The 15,171-nt window shown below is 35.5% G+C and overlaps 1 pseudogene; it reads left to right on the forward strand.

Annotated features, from left to right (window-relative positions):
* Positions 1–2,896: 2,896 nt before the first annotated feature.
* The window catches only part of LOC109070793, a 40,360-nt pseudogene continuing 28,085 nt past the window's right edge, over positions 2,897–15,171 (forward strand).

Below are 15,171 nucleotides of genomic sequence, written 5' to 3' on the forward strand. Positions count from 1 at the left end.
CAAAATGTTCTCATGCCCTGACAAATGTCCTCAACAGCTAGTGTCAACGTCTCTATCATACTAAGGGTAGAAGTAAACATACTATCGTCTGGCTTCAAAAGGGAGTGGTTTGTATAATATATAATTTTTTTTTTTTTTTTTTGTGATTCTTGACTATTGATTAGGGATGTGCAATACTGACAAAAGAAGATGTCTCAATATTTTGTGGAATTTTTTTATAACAGTAATTAATATTTTGTTGATAGATAAATAAATATTACATTAAAACCGCCAGTAGGTGGCAGTAAGTTTCTGTCTTAATGAGTGATTCATTGAATCATTCACAATGGCTGATTCATTTAAAAAAAAGGAAGCAGCAGGTGACTGTGGGCATGTCCAAATACACACACTTGACCACTTGTATTCTGATGTATTTCCTGCATTTGGTCCAAGTGTTCAAATGAGCATGAATAATACAGGGATATGCAGAACTTTTAATTACCTGATGGGACACACTTAAAGCTCTGTTAACACTTGCATTTTTACAACACTATATTTTAATTTTGAACACATTGCATTTTAAAATAAACATCTAAATGTCTGTTCAGTAGTCCTTATAACAGATAACACCATATCATAATTGTTGTACATCTAAATAAAGTGACAAAAAGCTGTTGCAAATCTTTGCACCAATAAAATGTGCAACACTTTGTTTTACAACCAGATTACATGTAATATCTAATTATTATTAATATTTAACTTGCACTGGAAAGATTTCCACAATCTCTCATGGGATCTCAGCAAAAAGTCTCATGATTTATTTCCAGAACATGATGCATTATGGGATAGTCTATGCTCCGGAGCACTATTCGAGTGGATGTAGTGTGCATTAAAGGCACTGCGCTTTGTGTTTTAAGACCTGGCATAATCTTGTGCACTTACTTCCTGTGGCGTGCACATGCTCTCAAGTGGCCAAGACCGCAAGTGTGAGTATTTGGACGTGCTCTGTCTTTATGAAGGGATCATTGAAACATTGACTCAAATATGTTGTATAATATCAGTATATCATTTGTGATCACACTCACGTGCCAATATTCAGGAAAATGGCACTCTTGCATTATAAATGTAAAAAAACAAAAACCCATACAGGGATATTGTTAGCTTTCGTAACTTGAATTAAAAGGACATTCTAACTATATTCTAAAAGGCTTCATCACGCAGTCTCAAGATGTGTTTTTGTTTGTTTTTTGCATGCTCATACATACTCGATAATGTCAGCTCGTGCATCGTTAAAACAACAATTACACTATTATCGTAGACGATAAATATCACACACCTCTACTACTGAGTGTCAGTTGAACGCAGTTCATCAGCTCCCACTGAACTCAGTGGAAACCTCAACTTCGGGATCTTGACTTCTTCTCTATTTCTTCATCAGTCCAGTAAAATCTTAGCACTAACATTCCTCACATACTCATGAAGTGTGTTTGAATGTCTCATGTTTTGCTTGTCATGTACCCCATTGAGTCATCATGGTTATTGCTATCGAAGCCACAGTCAAATAATAGGTTCCCATGCCCTGACAAATGTTCTCAGCACCTAGTGTCAATGTCTCTAACATTTCATTATAATTTAATGGGACAGCACTCCACTATAGGGAGTGATTCCTTGTGTTCTGTTTGCCATAGACAATGCCATCGCCTTGGTCAAGCGTGCTTTACCCCAGAAAAACCCTCATAAAGTAGACAAACATTTTGTGCAATGTGTGTTTTGAAAGACTGGCTGTTTGACATATTCTAACATGCAATTAAAACTAATCCCAACATGCCATGTTGTACACTTTTTTACTTTTTAGTTTACTTTTACTACTTTTTGCACAAAACTATTAAAGCTAAATAAACATGATTTATGACATTTTTAGGCACTGATGAATGATGCACTACAAAAAGTGTTTTCTGTAAGTACATGTTTGTGTGTAATGTCGGGTATTTTCTCGTAATCCAGTACACGGCCACATGCCATGTTTATTTCCATGTTGTCTTCACCATCTTTTTTTGCTTACACTGTTATTTTCCTTCGCTGCAGCCTGTGGTCTGCTGGGCAGTGTTTTATGCTAAATGAGAGCTTGTAGACATCACTAAAGCAAAGTGAGAAAATAAGACCACATGTCGTTTGGTACCAAGCAAAACCAAAGAGACTTTTATATGATTGACTAAAAGGGAATTGTCGTAGTCTGTAAAGTTATAGAGGGCCTGTTGCTTGGCCAATGAAACCTTAACAAAATAGCCTGACACATGTTGTTTTATTTATATAAATGTATGCATATTATTTAGGGTGTGTCTGGTTGACGTATAAATCTTGCAGGAGTTTATAGCGGAATGTAAAAGTCTGGGTAGGGTTTTGCTTTAAATATGAACACATTTTAATAAAATATGAGTGGTGCAAAAGTGACCAGCAAAATGTTGCATTGCTAGATGGTTGCTGCATTCAAATATGATACTAGAATAATAATAAACCACTAATTATTTGATGATTTTTTTTCAAGATTCTTTTTCTACATCATACAGAAGTCTTTAAGTTACGAAACGAAGCTAGGTTGGCTTTAGGAACATGGGCAAAGGTCTCCTAATGATGCAATGCAATAGGCCTTTCCATTATTCTGTAGTAAATGCTTAATTTCAGAAGTAATTACTTGATTGTTTCTGAGAATGCGTCTTAACACCCCTGTGGACAACTGTGCGCTGATCTGATTAGCTTAAGTGAGTGTGTAACATCAGAGGTATAATCAAATGAAACAGCCATCTTTAAGTAATTATGTAAGCAAACTGATTCTTAACTGTTTAGAATAATTATAGATGTTGCTTTGCATCCAAAACAAACACATTTTAATGTTCTTCATTTAACAGGGATCTGAAGATTGATATTTTAGGGAAAGGACTGGAACTTTGGTTGGGAATGTCGTGGATTCCGAAGTCTTTCCCAGCACTGCTGTTCCTGGTGTACTCGCACGCAGCAGAGGACGATGATATTCGAGCGGGTATAGACAGTTTTTTATTCCTTTTTATTTGACGTGTGTAGATCAACTATGAAAAAGGAGAGTCGATTGCAATTTTGGTTTCATGATGACACAAAGGTTTTAAAAAGTGAGTGAGGTGCCAAAATAGGCAGTATTTTAAGTCATTAGATGTGTTTCAAAACCATAAAGGATGCTACAAAAGGTAGATCCAGTTTTGCTCATAAGTTCATGTACCTCTTGCAGAATATGCAAAAAACCAAGAGGGATCATGAAAATTGCATGTGATTATTATTATTATATATATTTTTTAATTTAGTACTGTCCTGAGTAAGCTATTTCACATGACAGATGTTTATATATACTCTACAAGACAAAATAACTTAATTCATAAAAATGACTCCATTCAAAAGTTTTCATACCCTTGAATCTTAATACTGTGTGTCGTTACTTGGATGATCCACGATTGATTTTTTTTGTGTTTTGTGATAGTCGTTGATTAGTCCGTTGATTGTCTTAAGTAGTTCAACTGCCTGCTGTTCTTCAGAAAAAATCCTCCAGGTCCTGTGAATTCTTTGGTTTTCCAGCATCTTCTGCATATTTGAACCTTTTTGAACATTTAATGTATGATTTTGAGATCAATATATTCACACTGACGACAACTGAGTGACTTACAGCTATTACAAAAGTTGAAAACATTTACTGAGGCTCAAGAAGGCAGGGGGGTGTAAACTTTTGAATCAGATGATCGGGAGTAAATCAAAATATATATATAATATATCATATATAATATATATATATATATATATATATATATTTATATATATATTTCTTCTGAGGTTTTGAAGTATCTCATATAAAACTTAAAAGCACAACAATATTCTCTCCACATATAACATACAACATACAATATACCACCACAATATACACATTTTTTTGGTTCAGTAGGTTTTGACAGAGAATCTAAATTTGAAGTGTAACATTTTGAGCTTTATACAGTCAAACCAAAAACTTTTTAGACACCAGATATTTTTTTTATTTTTTATATATATATATATATATATATATATATATATATATATATATATATATATATATTTAGGGCTGTCAAATGATTAATCACGATTAATCGCATCCAGAATAAAAGTTTTGTTTACATAATATATGTATGTGTACAGGGTATATTTATTATGTATATATATAAATACACAGACACATAAATTATATATTTAGAAAATATTTACATGTATATACATTTATATATTTATATCTCTTATATTTTATATTATATATAAATATATTTAATATATAAACATAACATATTCTTCTTAAATATATACATGCATGTGTGTGTATTTATATATACATAATAAATATACACAGTCTACACCCATATATTATGTAAACAAAACTTTTATTTTGGATGTGATTAATCGTGATTAATCATTTGACAGCCCAGTGAGGATAGCAAAATAAAGTAAACTGTGACATATTATACCCAAAAATCCTTTATTATTAGTGGGTGCAGGACACTCTAGTTAATTTATGTTAGTGAGGATAGCAAAATAAAGTAAACGGTGAAATATTATACCCAAAAATCCTTCATACAGTGGACTATAAGTAAAACTGATGAAAAATTTGGGCTAAAAAATATTTTTAAAAAGTTTTTTTCTTTAATTTCTAATGTGACCTTTTTATACCACAGACTGAACAAAATTAAGCATTGCTTGGTAATTGGTTGAGCTAAATTGGTATTATCTAATTGTGTACTTCAGATTTAACATACCTTTCTATCAAAGTTATCTGATATTATTAGTATGAATTTGTTCTGACACAGTTTAACTCTGAGTTCTTGTCATATTTTATTACCATTTCTAAACAATAGCGAGTAAACCGTAATAATGTGAAAAATGGTGAAGGTGTCTGAATAAATTTTGGTTTGACTGATGATGGATATTTGTCATTCTGTGGTATTTAGTTCTATCCCAGTTCTTGTCCTCGTTCTGCAGGCTGCAGCACTGCTGTCAATGACCTGGTCTACATCATGGACGGCTCCTGGAGTGTGGGAAGTGATGACTTTGAAACAGCCAAGCGCTGGTTGGTCAATGTCACCAGTGGCTTCGACGTGAGTTCACACTACTCGCAGGTGGGTGTAGTACAATACAGTGACACCCAGGTTGGAGATCCCTCTCGGTCTCCACAAGACCACTCAAGATCTCATTAAAGCCATTGAGGACATCAGCTATTTAGGTGGCAACACACAGACGGGCCGTGCCATCAAGTTTGCGGTGGACCACGTCTTTGCATCGTCGCAACGAAGTGAAGTGAAGAACCGCATTGCTGTAGTGGTGACTGATGGAAAGTCGCAGGACGATGTTATGGACGCCAGCGTGGAGGCACGAGCACAAGGGATTAAAGTTTGCGTGTGGCGTCGGGACGGAGATCACCACATCAGAGCTGGTGACCATCGCCAACAAGCCAGAGGGTGAATACGTGCTGTATGCAGAGGACTACACCAAAATCGACCGTATCCGTCATGCTATGGAACAGAAGCTGTGTGAGGGTGAGAGTCGCATGCGTGTGAGCCTACCCATAAACATATGCCACATTAAAACTAGGTTTTGGCATTACCAATCCACTCCTGGATATGCAGTTCTATCAGGATCTTAAAAGAACAGCGAACCGCTAAAACACCACAGTCCATTCATGCCCAGTGACGGGGAAAGCCACAAAGCTCGAGGCCAAACCAGCGGCATGATGCCATGGCAGGGAGGAACTGTAGGGGAGTGGTAACAGGAACCAGATGTGGCTTTACCCAGTGCCAAAGCAGCTGGCAGCTCTGGTTTGGACAGACAGTTGTCGCTAGTGGCAGGCGTGTAGTTTCTCCAACCGAAAGTAATTACAAACATACACCTTGTCATTTGGCACAAAATGAGTCACGGCAAGGTGTCAAAGGTACAAAAGTGGTACTCATGTAGGTAGGTTCCCCCCAAAAATGAAAACAATGTTATGACTTACTCACCATCATTATATGAGAAACCTTTGTATTTGGAACACAAAAGCAGTGTTGGGGGTAACGCATTACAAGTGATGGGAGATACATAATCAGATTACCTTTTTTCAAGTTACTAATAAAGTATCGCATTACTTTTTAATTTACAACAAAATATCTGAGTTACTTTTTCAAAAAATAATGCAAATTACTTTATTTTCCCATGTATTCACTGACAGCTCTCCTGTCCCTGTATTTAGAGATATCGGGAGTTAGTGCAGAGACAGAGGCATTTCCTTCAGCCTGAAGATTGTTCATTACACTTTTGGTGTGAAAGAGCCTTTACAGTAGCCAAAAATAGAACATTTTGGTCTTTTATTATAAAAAAACAAACAAATAAGCAAGGCCATCCCAGGTGACAAAAAGTAATGCAATAGAAATGTAACGCATTACTTTCCATAAAAAAAACAAAAACTAAGTAATGCAGTGTTACTTTATGAAGAAATGCAATACTGTAATGCATTACTTTACATAAAAGGAAATAAGTAAGACTAGTTGTTATAATTTTATGGAGAAACACAATTCTGTAATGCATTACTTTCGATTAGTTACTTTTTAAAGAAGAAACGCATATTCTGTAACGCATTACTTTCCATAAAAAACAACTAAGTAATGCAATTAAATACCTTATGAAGAAATGCAATACTGTTATGCATTATTTTCCATAAGAAGTAACTAAGTAATGCAAGTAGTTACTATTTTATGGAGAAATGCAATAGTGTAATGCATTACTTTTAAAAGTAAATTTCTTAACACTGTGCAAGTGTGCTCATTCATTCAAAATCTCCTGCCTGTAAGTTTCTAGTAATCCTGAAGACCATGGTCCTTATGATGCAATTTGTGTGTGCAATATGTTTGGTAATATGTTTTGATGACCATGTTAAATGTGTTCCTCTGCAGAATCTGTATGCCCCACACGTATTCCTGTGGCTTCTCGTGATGAGAAAGGCTTTGAGCTGATATTGGGCATGAAGATCCATCAGAAAGCGAAGAAGATACAGGGCTCATTAGCGTCAGAGGCAGCGTATCTGCTAGATAAGAGCACTGACATTACTGAAAACACAAGGTTGGTTTTAAGCCTAGTGCTAATTTTGATAATCTTAAAGATTTAGCATGTGTTTACTATGCAATTATTTGGAATTCTGTGGTTTCTAATCACTTTTTAGAGCATCCAAAAATGAATTATTTTATAAAGTAGATGGTTTTGATTATGCAATATGCTGCAGAATTATATACTGCAATATGTCTGACTAATACATGTTTTAAATTTGTTTTAAGAGATTTTTCCCGAAGGTCTTCCTCCCTCCTATGTGTTTGTGTCGACTCTGAGGCTGAAAGGGCCTTCAAGCAGGGAAAAGCTGGACCTGTGGAGGGTCCTGTCTAAAGATGGACAGATTCAGGCGGCTGTCACACTCAACGGACTGCACAAATCTGTCATCTTCACTACCACAAACACGGTTAATGAGGAACAGATTGTTACTTTTGATGCACAAGGCACTGATGTGAGTAAAATCTACCAGCAACTTCTCCTTTTATACAAATGTGAATCGCTGCATTTTGTCATTAACCATCCTTACACTAATGCAACAGATCTACTGTAGCTACTTAAACAGAAGTCGCCTTTCTGAACCAGCAGTGTGTAGAAATAAGCTGCTTTATGACACGTTTCCTTTTAAAACTGTGACTTGGTTGTATTTGTGCAATTTCCTGTTCAAAATCCCATGACGCATTTCCCACTGAAGCTCCTCACTTATACATTTAAAAACTACAAATTCTCAGAAATGTTTTCATGTTCACTATTCCAGCAATTATCATCTTGTACCTGTTCCATGTCTTCTTCTGCTCTTAATGCCAAAAGCAAGTGGTTTTGTGTGATGTTTTGTGCACGATCGAGTCTTGCCAAGAGCCATTTTCCTCCATCACAGCGCCTCATTCATGCAGAACAGCTTGTTCTGGAAATTTCTCAGACTCTTGTGACATTTATGTCAAATTAAATAACTGAGTATTTGTGCACACCTTAGTCTATATTTATCTTTTCAACGTGTCTTCAATCAGCACAAAGCCATTTCTCAGAGTCTGAAATGTCCCGCAGGCTCTCTTTGATGGAAGCTGGCACCAGCTGAAGGTTCTGGTTAGACCCGGACGTGTCTCCTGTTTTCTGGATGACCAGCAGATCCAGGATGAGGCTCTTGATGCTGTCGTGCCCATCTTCATCAACGGGAAGACTCAGATCTCCAAACGCTCTGGCTCTGATGCTACACTTCCTGTTAGTAGCTTCCTGTAGTATAACTGAACACTGGATATTACTGGCAGCCAAAGTAAAGTACCGTATGGATCAGTGCTGGGGGTAACACATTACAAGTAATGCAATTAACAAAAAGCAAAAAAATATATAAACACTTTTGGTGTGAAAGGGATGGCCACAGTCATATCTGTATGGCTGTTTTTAACTACAGCGCAGATGGCTTGTGGCCGTTTGCACCTTTGCCTAAATAAACTACTAATATCACACAGATATAGATTGATAGAGACATTACAGCTCAGTCATCTGTTTGTTAAAATTGCTGTTTAGAGAAACCTAAATGTTTTTTTTTTTTCTCATTTCTCATTGACCACCTCAGACAGAAATCCAGAAACTGAGGCTTTATTGTGACCCACAGCAAAGTGAGCGAGAGACAGCGTGTGAAATCTACTCTGTGGTAAGAAAACAAAACACAACTGAGTCGTATTATAGCTGTGATCTGACTGACTGTGATGTGGGACTTGGCCTTTTTAATGTTATAAGTACTTCTGACCAACAATTCCTTATATACTGAAAAATCTGTTAAATACCTTGAATAGGCTATGCACTTTTGTAATGGTAATCATCAGCAGGTAATACACCTCAGATAAACTATGAGCAATGATATGTTTCTGTAGACTTCGTTTAAAAATTAAGAATTGTAAAAAAAAACAACAAAAAAAAAACAGAGAGAAACCCTCAACAGATTTCCCACTTTCATAAAGCATTTTGCATGTTATAATAAAGTCTAAATAATCCCTACGCCCTTAAACACCTTCACTTTTTAATTTCACAGTTCAGACTTTTTTTTTCTTTCTTACAATTCAGAGAAAAAATAAGTGAAATGTAAAGTCAGAATTGCAAGATATAAACACGCAATTCTGAGAAGAAAATTCTGAAACAAAAAACATATACTTTATGTTTTCTTACCTTGGCATTAAATTACACAAATCTAGTTAGCGCTGCTACGCGAGTGTTTCTAATGTAATGGCTGAGGGAGTGACGGCAAATTTGACATCTTTTTTTTGCTGGATTCTTGTTATTGCAGGAAATGTGAACATGAAAATTATATTTGTTGTAGTTTCTGTTCACAGTTATTGAAGTTTACCCAACTATGATGACTTTCACCCCGAAAATCTGAAGGATTCACACACACACACACACACACACACACACACACACGCAAACCTCTGTAGACAGATAACTCTTCTTATTCTTCTTGTTGTTTTACAGGATGATGAACGGGTAAGTTAGCATTTGATTGTTTCTCTCACAAATTTACTGTCATTTGAAAGGATTTATGTGATATCAGTTTGTGCGGCTCTTTCTAGTGTCCTCTGGATCGTGAGCCCACCAATGACACTGAAGATTCCTGCGACTGCAGCGAAGGCCAGCCAGGACCTCCAGGACCTCCAGGACCCAGGGTCAGTCAGGATCTCCATTCATCATTCCTGTTTAACTGCACACAAATACTTCTTAAATGGTTATTTACAGCCAAAGTCTGATCTCAACAGGGTTTTCGTGGAGAGAAGGGAAGGGAAGGACATCCAGGCCCAGATGGTAAGCCTGTGAGTAAACCCCATATATTCAGGATATGTGTCTTTTCCTGGCTTTTCTGTGTGAATTAGGCTTATTAAATAAGTGCTTTGTCAATAAAGGGACCCCCAGGTTCAAGAGGAGAGCCAGGAGATCCAGGTATATCTGGAGAAAAGGTGAGATGTTCTTTTGGTTTGAATCCATTGCTAGCTCCCTCTGATTTCTTTGATGCAGAAAACATGGACAGAAGTGCATCATCAAGACATAAAAATGGAATTTACTGTATAACGCAGAATGTCATGGAATTTCTGAAATTTTGAATTAATAAATCAAACTAGATCAGTGCAGTTAAATCAAATGGTGTTATGAACTAGTGTCTGTAGATATTACCCCCAAAAAACAAACAAACACACACACACACACACACACACACACACACACACACACACACACACACACACACACACACACACACACACACACACACGACGCTCGCAGTATTTTCAGCATCTGCGTCTCACTAAACGAGGACATTAACACATGAACTTTATCTCCAGAGCTGCTCCGAGAGTCACTTAGTGCCCTAAAAAATTTAATTAGTTAACTTTTTAATAAGTTTCATGAGTTCAATTAATTTGACATTAAAACATTTAAATTAAAATTAAAATTATAACATAACATAAAATTAATTTAACCATTTAAATAATTTCCAGAAATAAAAAAATAAAATAAAATAATAATCCAGAAAAAATAAAATGGAAAACAAATAATGGATTTCATAGGGCCCTACATTGCTAAGCATGCGGCTTTATCTCTTGAAGAAGAAAACGTGTTTTTTGCTTGCTCTCTCTTAGGGTGATGTGGGTGCACCGGGGCCGAGAGGCGATCCAGGACTTCAGGGTTTAAAAGTGAGTCTTGCATTGGGATAAGAAAAAAAAAAAAAAAAAAAACATCCTCACTTCACACCCTTCCCAGCAAAATAATCATTTTTGGAAAGCAGGCAGATGCTTTTAGATGCTCATTCTCAATTTAGATGAAACAACCATTTGGCAGGAATAGAGCCTCTTCCACTTTGGTGGAGCGTGGTGTTCTCAATCTAGCATCCTAATTACCAGTTTTTAGGTGTAATTCAGTGAGCAGACTCTTTCCTTTCCTATACTGCGAGTCACATTCGGTTTATTTCATTTCCAGGGTGAACAAGGAGAACAAGGGTTGCCAGGGAAACCGGGGCTGCCAGGACCCATGGTAAGAGCTGAAATAATTGGAGCCTCTTTCCAAACGCTCTGTCAGGCCTGTGCAAACCAGCGCTTCCCTGTGTAAACGGCTCAATGCTTACTTTATAAGCGTTTGACAGAGGAAGAGTCTGACAATCGCCATCAAACACACTGGCCACAAATGCATTTGTTTATACAAACTACACACAGCAAGTGAAGAAGAGCCAAATGCATTACTGGAGACAAACACAAAGACTTTTGGAAAATCTACTTTTGTGTCAAACACTTTGTGCATTTACATGCACTAGTTATGCTAAATAACTCTAAAACCATTTTCCTTTATTGCCATAAAGTTATAAACAGCTTAGGCATTAGCCGATTGACACAGCTAGATTGTTTTTGTTTTTTATACATTGCCAGGTCATTGGTTTGCATGTAAACCGGTTTATTTCAATAAACTTTTTTTGATAGTTATCAGCACACATGGAAGCTAATTGTCTTTATGTTTCAGGGACCATCTAAACCAAATGTTGGTACAGTTGGATTGCCAGGACAAAAGGTAATAATATTTATAAATAATATTTATATAATATTTCACACTAAAATCAGAGGAAACATAAAATAAATTATGCCCAACTCTAATTCTGACTGTTAAATCAAATGGTTATTGACATCAATTAGTGCATATATTATTGGTAATATGTGTTGTACTTCCTTTTGATTATTGCTTATTCAAATAAGAAATTATTGTATAACATTTTTTTTCCTCCACTGGACTACAGTGTTTTTTTCTGTAGTTCAAATTTACAGTAAAATACTGTAATACGTTATTTGAGTTTACATTACATTTTTTTTTTCTTGATACAGTGATATTACAGTGGGTAATACAATGTTAATATCCTTTTTGAATAATTCAAGAAAATTACTCAGAAGTAAATGTCAAGATGCATTACAGCCATGACATTTTGGGAGAAAGTAAAGGGACATTAAGATTATCAACTGATAGTGACAATTCAAGCAAAAGTCAATTTAAAAATGAAAAGAAGTCAAAGGGAACCAAAACCTTTTGGTTACCATCATTCTTTAAAATATCTTCTGTTATGTTCCACATAATAAAGAAAGGCTGAGTGAATGATGACAGAATTCTCATTTTTGGCTGGACTATGCCTTTAAATGTCATTCTAATATAGATTGTAAATTACTATATACTACTATAAATGAATAAGCAGTGAAAGCCCTTATTCATAAACTGTAAGCTGTCAAAACAAGCATGATATTGAACTTCACATGTATTTTTAAACAGGGAGAGCAGGGCGGGAAAGGAGAACAAGGACCTCCTGGAGAGCCTGGTCCAATGGTAATGTAGTTTGATGTTACATGACATGCTAGAAATGATATTTGACCAGACGGTATCCTCTAAAAATGTATCATCATGGACCTGAGAAACTCTTGTGTTTCTTCAGGGGAAACCAGGGCTCACTGGAAACGATGGAGCGGCTGGCCCTATTGGAGCAAAGGTCAGTCAGAGTGTGTTAATGACATGCAGTAAAGCAACCCAAACGTGTGGAGTGTCTCTGACTCTTGTGACACAGCCGGTGATCGTTACTGTTAAAGGCTTTCTAATTTGATTTAATGCGTATCATGTGATTAATGCAATAGGTCGACATTTGTCAGGCGTGGAAGTTTTGGAGAGGTTAGTCATTATATTTACATGTATAGTATTAGTGTGGAACTACTGTCATGTTCAGTTATTCCGCGTGGCACTTTTCAGCATTAATACACAGAAAAAAGTGAAAGAAAAGAGAAAAAGTTGGCAACAGTGTGTCAGAATAGCCAAGAGTGTGACATGCTAAACTCATTTGTATTTATAGATCTGTATTTTTATATATTCGTGTTTTGTGTTTGTGGCATTTATCCAATTATTTGTTAACAAAGCCCAGCATAAACAAAATAATAATAAATAATAATAATAATAATAATAAATAATTATTCTGCTTTGCAAAAATGCCTAATATAACTTAATTTGATGATGCAATGAGTGAAACGAGTTAAAAATATTAATAAACATCTTCCATCATGTCCTTTTTTTCACAAAACAAAAATGAAGATATTTAAATATCAGCTGTAATGCACTTGTCCGCACAGACAACACATCGGTGATCTCCTACATACATCATCTGGGGGTCTGTGTTTGTGCCCCCTTTACAGACTGGAACACAAAAAAATTCAAATGTCAGAAAGTGTAATTTTTAATGACAAAAATAACTATTTAAAATGATTGTTTAACTTACAATCTGCAAAGGAGAGGAACACTATTTTTAAAAGCAGTAAAAGCTGAAAACATCTGGATCATGTTTGTATTTTCTGTCGTTGGGCCATACAGTAAATCTGACCTAGAAATAAAACAATGACATGCATATGAAAATGGATCAAGAATTGGTCAAAAAGTTGTAATCAGGCTCAGATTCAGACAGGAATCATGCGTTTGTGCGGTTTTCTGCTGATTAAGGGAGCATACGAGACTTTCTTCAGCACACAAATGGTAGTCGAAAGCAGAAATGCTATAAAAAAGCATCATAATTTGGTACTTTTTTTTTTTTTTAAATCAGCACATCATATTTAATAAGAAATAACTGGATTTCATTCAGCAAATATGAGGTCTGTGCATAATTAAACACGTATATATAACTATTTTAGTATTACAATAAAAATATTTTTATATTATTTTTATTCATATTTTGAATTAATTTAATATTTTCAGTTTTCATTTTAATTTTTTATAATTTTTCATTTTAACCATTTATTTATTCTTAATTTTGAAACAATGTCCACAGTACCTAGACACGTATATTAGTCTTTTATTTTTAATGCCTAATAAAAAAAAGTGGGCTGAAAGCTATATTTTTCCCACGAAGTGGCTCAAACTTTTTAGTGAAGGCTGTAAGATGTGCCAGACGGCGTAATGCTATCAAAAACAGTGACTGAAGACTCTTTGCCTTTCTCATTATCACTCTCTGCGGTCAAGTGTATAAAAGACAGATCCAGCCATTTGATCCAGTATGGAATAAAACTCGACAGGAGTGCCGTTACTGTAATGAGTGGATCTGAAGTGTAATTCAGAGAAGAGTCACTGTAGCAGTGACGGCTCTCTTCTGTTGATCCGAAGCGCACAGCTGGTGTTGTTAATGTTAAACCTGCTGCTTCTGTCTGAGGCCATTGAAGTCATGCTGTACATCTCTACAGCATTACATGCATTTATTTCATAATGATTGCCTTGAGTTTTTAAGTATTAAGCATAACCAAAGAGCCCAAGCTTGTTACCCATCATCTGGTCTTGAGGTTCTGCTTAGATGCCTCTGGGATAATAAATAAAGTGCATTTCCCTTGATATAGTTTCAAGGAACATTGCACTGGGTAATAGTTTACAGGAACTAAACAGTCTGTTACAGTCATGTGTGGCTCAAAGTTTGTCTGTAAAGTTAAATGTAATCTTGATTAAGCAAGACTAATGACCGTCTCCTGCAAATTAGACAAAGTGGCCTGAAGTCGTCATCATTTTGTGTAGGAAAGAGGAAATGTATATTTGTTTTTCCAGAACCGAGCCACTGCAGAAAGAAACAAATGTGAAAAATGTTCTTCACATGGTACCATTCAGAAATGAATAAGAAATGATTCGCTAAACCTAAATAATACGCCTGTAAAGCTGTCATTAATCATCTTTAGCATTTTTTTTTTTTTTTGTCCCAGAGCATATTTGTGTCTCATGTACATTGCTATTCAAAAGCTTTAAAATATATATATATATATTTGTTTGTTTTTGAAAGAAGTTAATACTTTTATACAGCAAGGACAAATTGATGAAAATTGACAGTAAAGACACTTGTGATGTTAAAAAAAAAGATTTTTATTTCAAATAAATCTTTAAAAATAAAATCTATTTCCACAGAAATATTGTGCAGCACAACTGTTTTCAACACTGATGATAATTATCAGAAATGTTTCTTGAGCAGCAAATCATCATATTAGAATGATTTCTGAAGATCATGTGACACTGAAGACTGGAGTAATGATGCTGAAAATACAGCTGCGCATCACA

Source organism: Cyprinus carpio, chromosome B24, assembly GCF_018340385.1.
Source record: "Cyprinus carpio isolate SPL01 chromosome B24, ASM1834038v1, whole genome shotgun sequence".
Taxonomy (NCBI): Eukaryota; Metazoa; Chordata; class Actinopteri; order Cypriniformes; family Cyprinidae; genus Cyprinus; species Cyprinus carpio.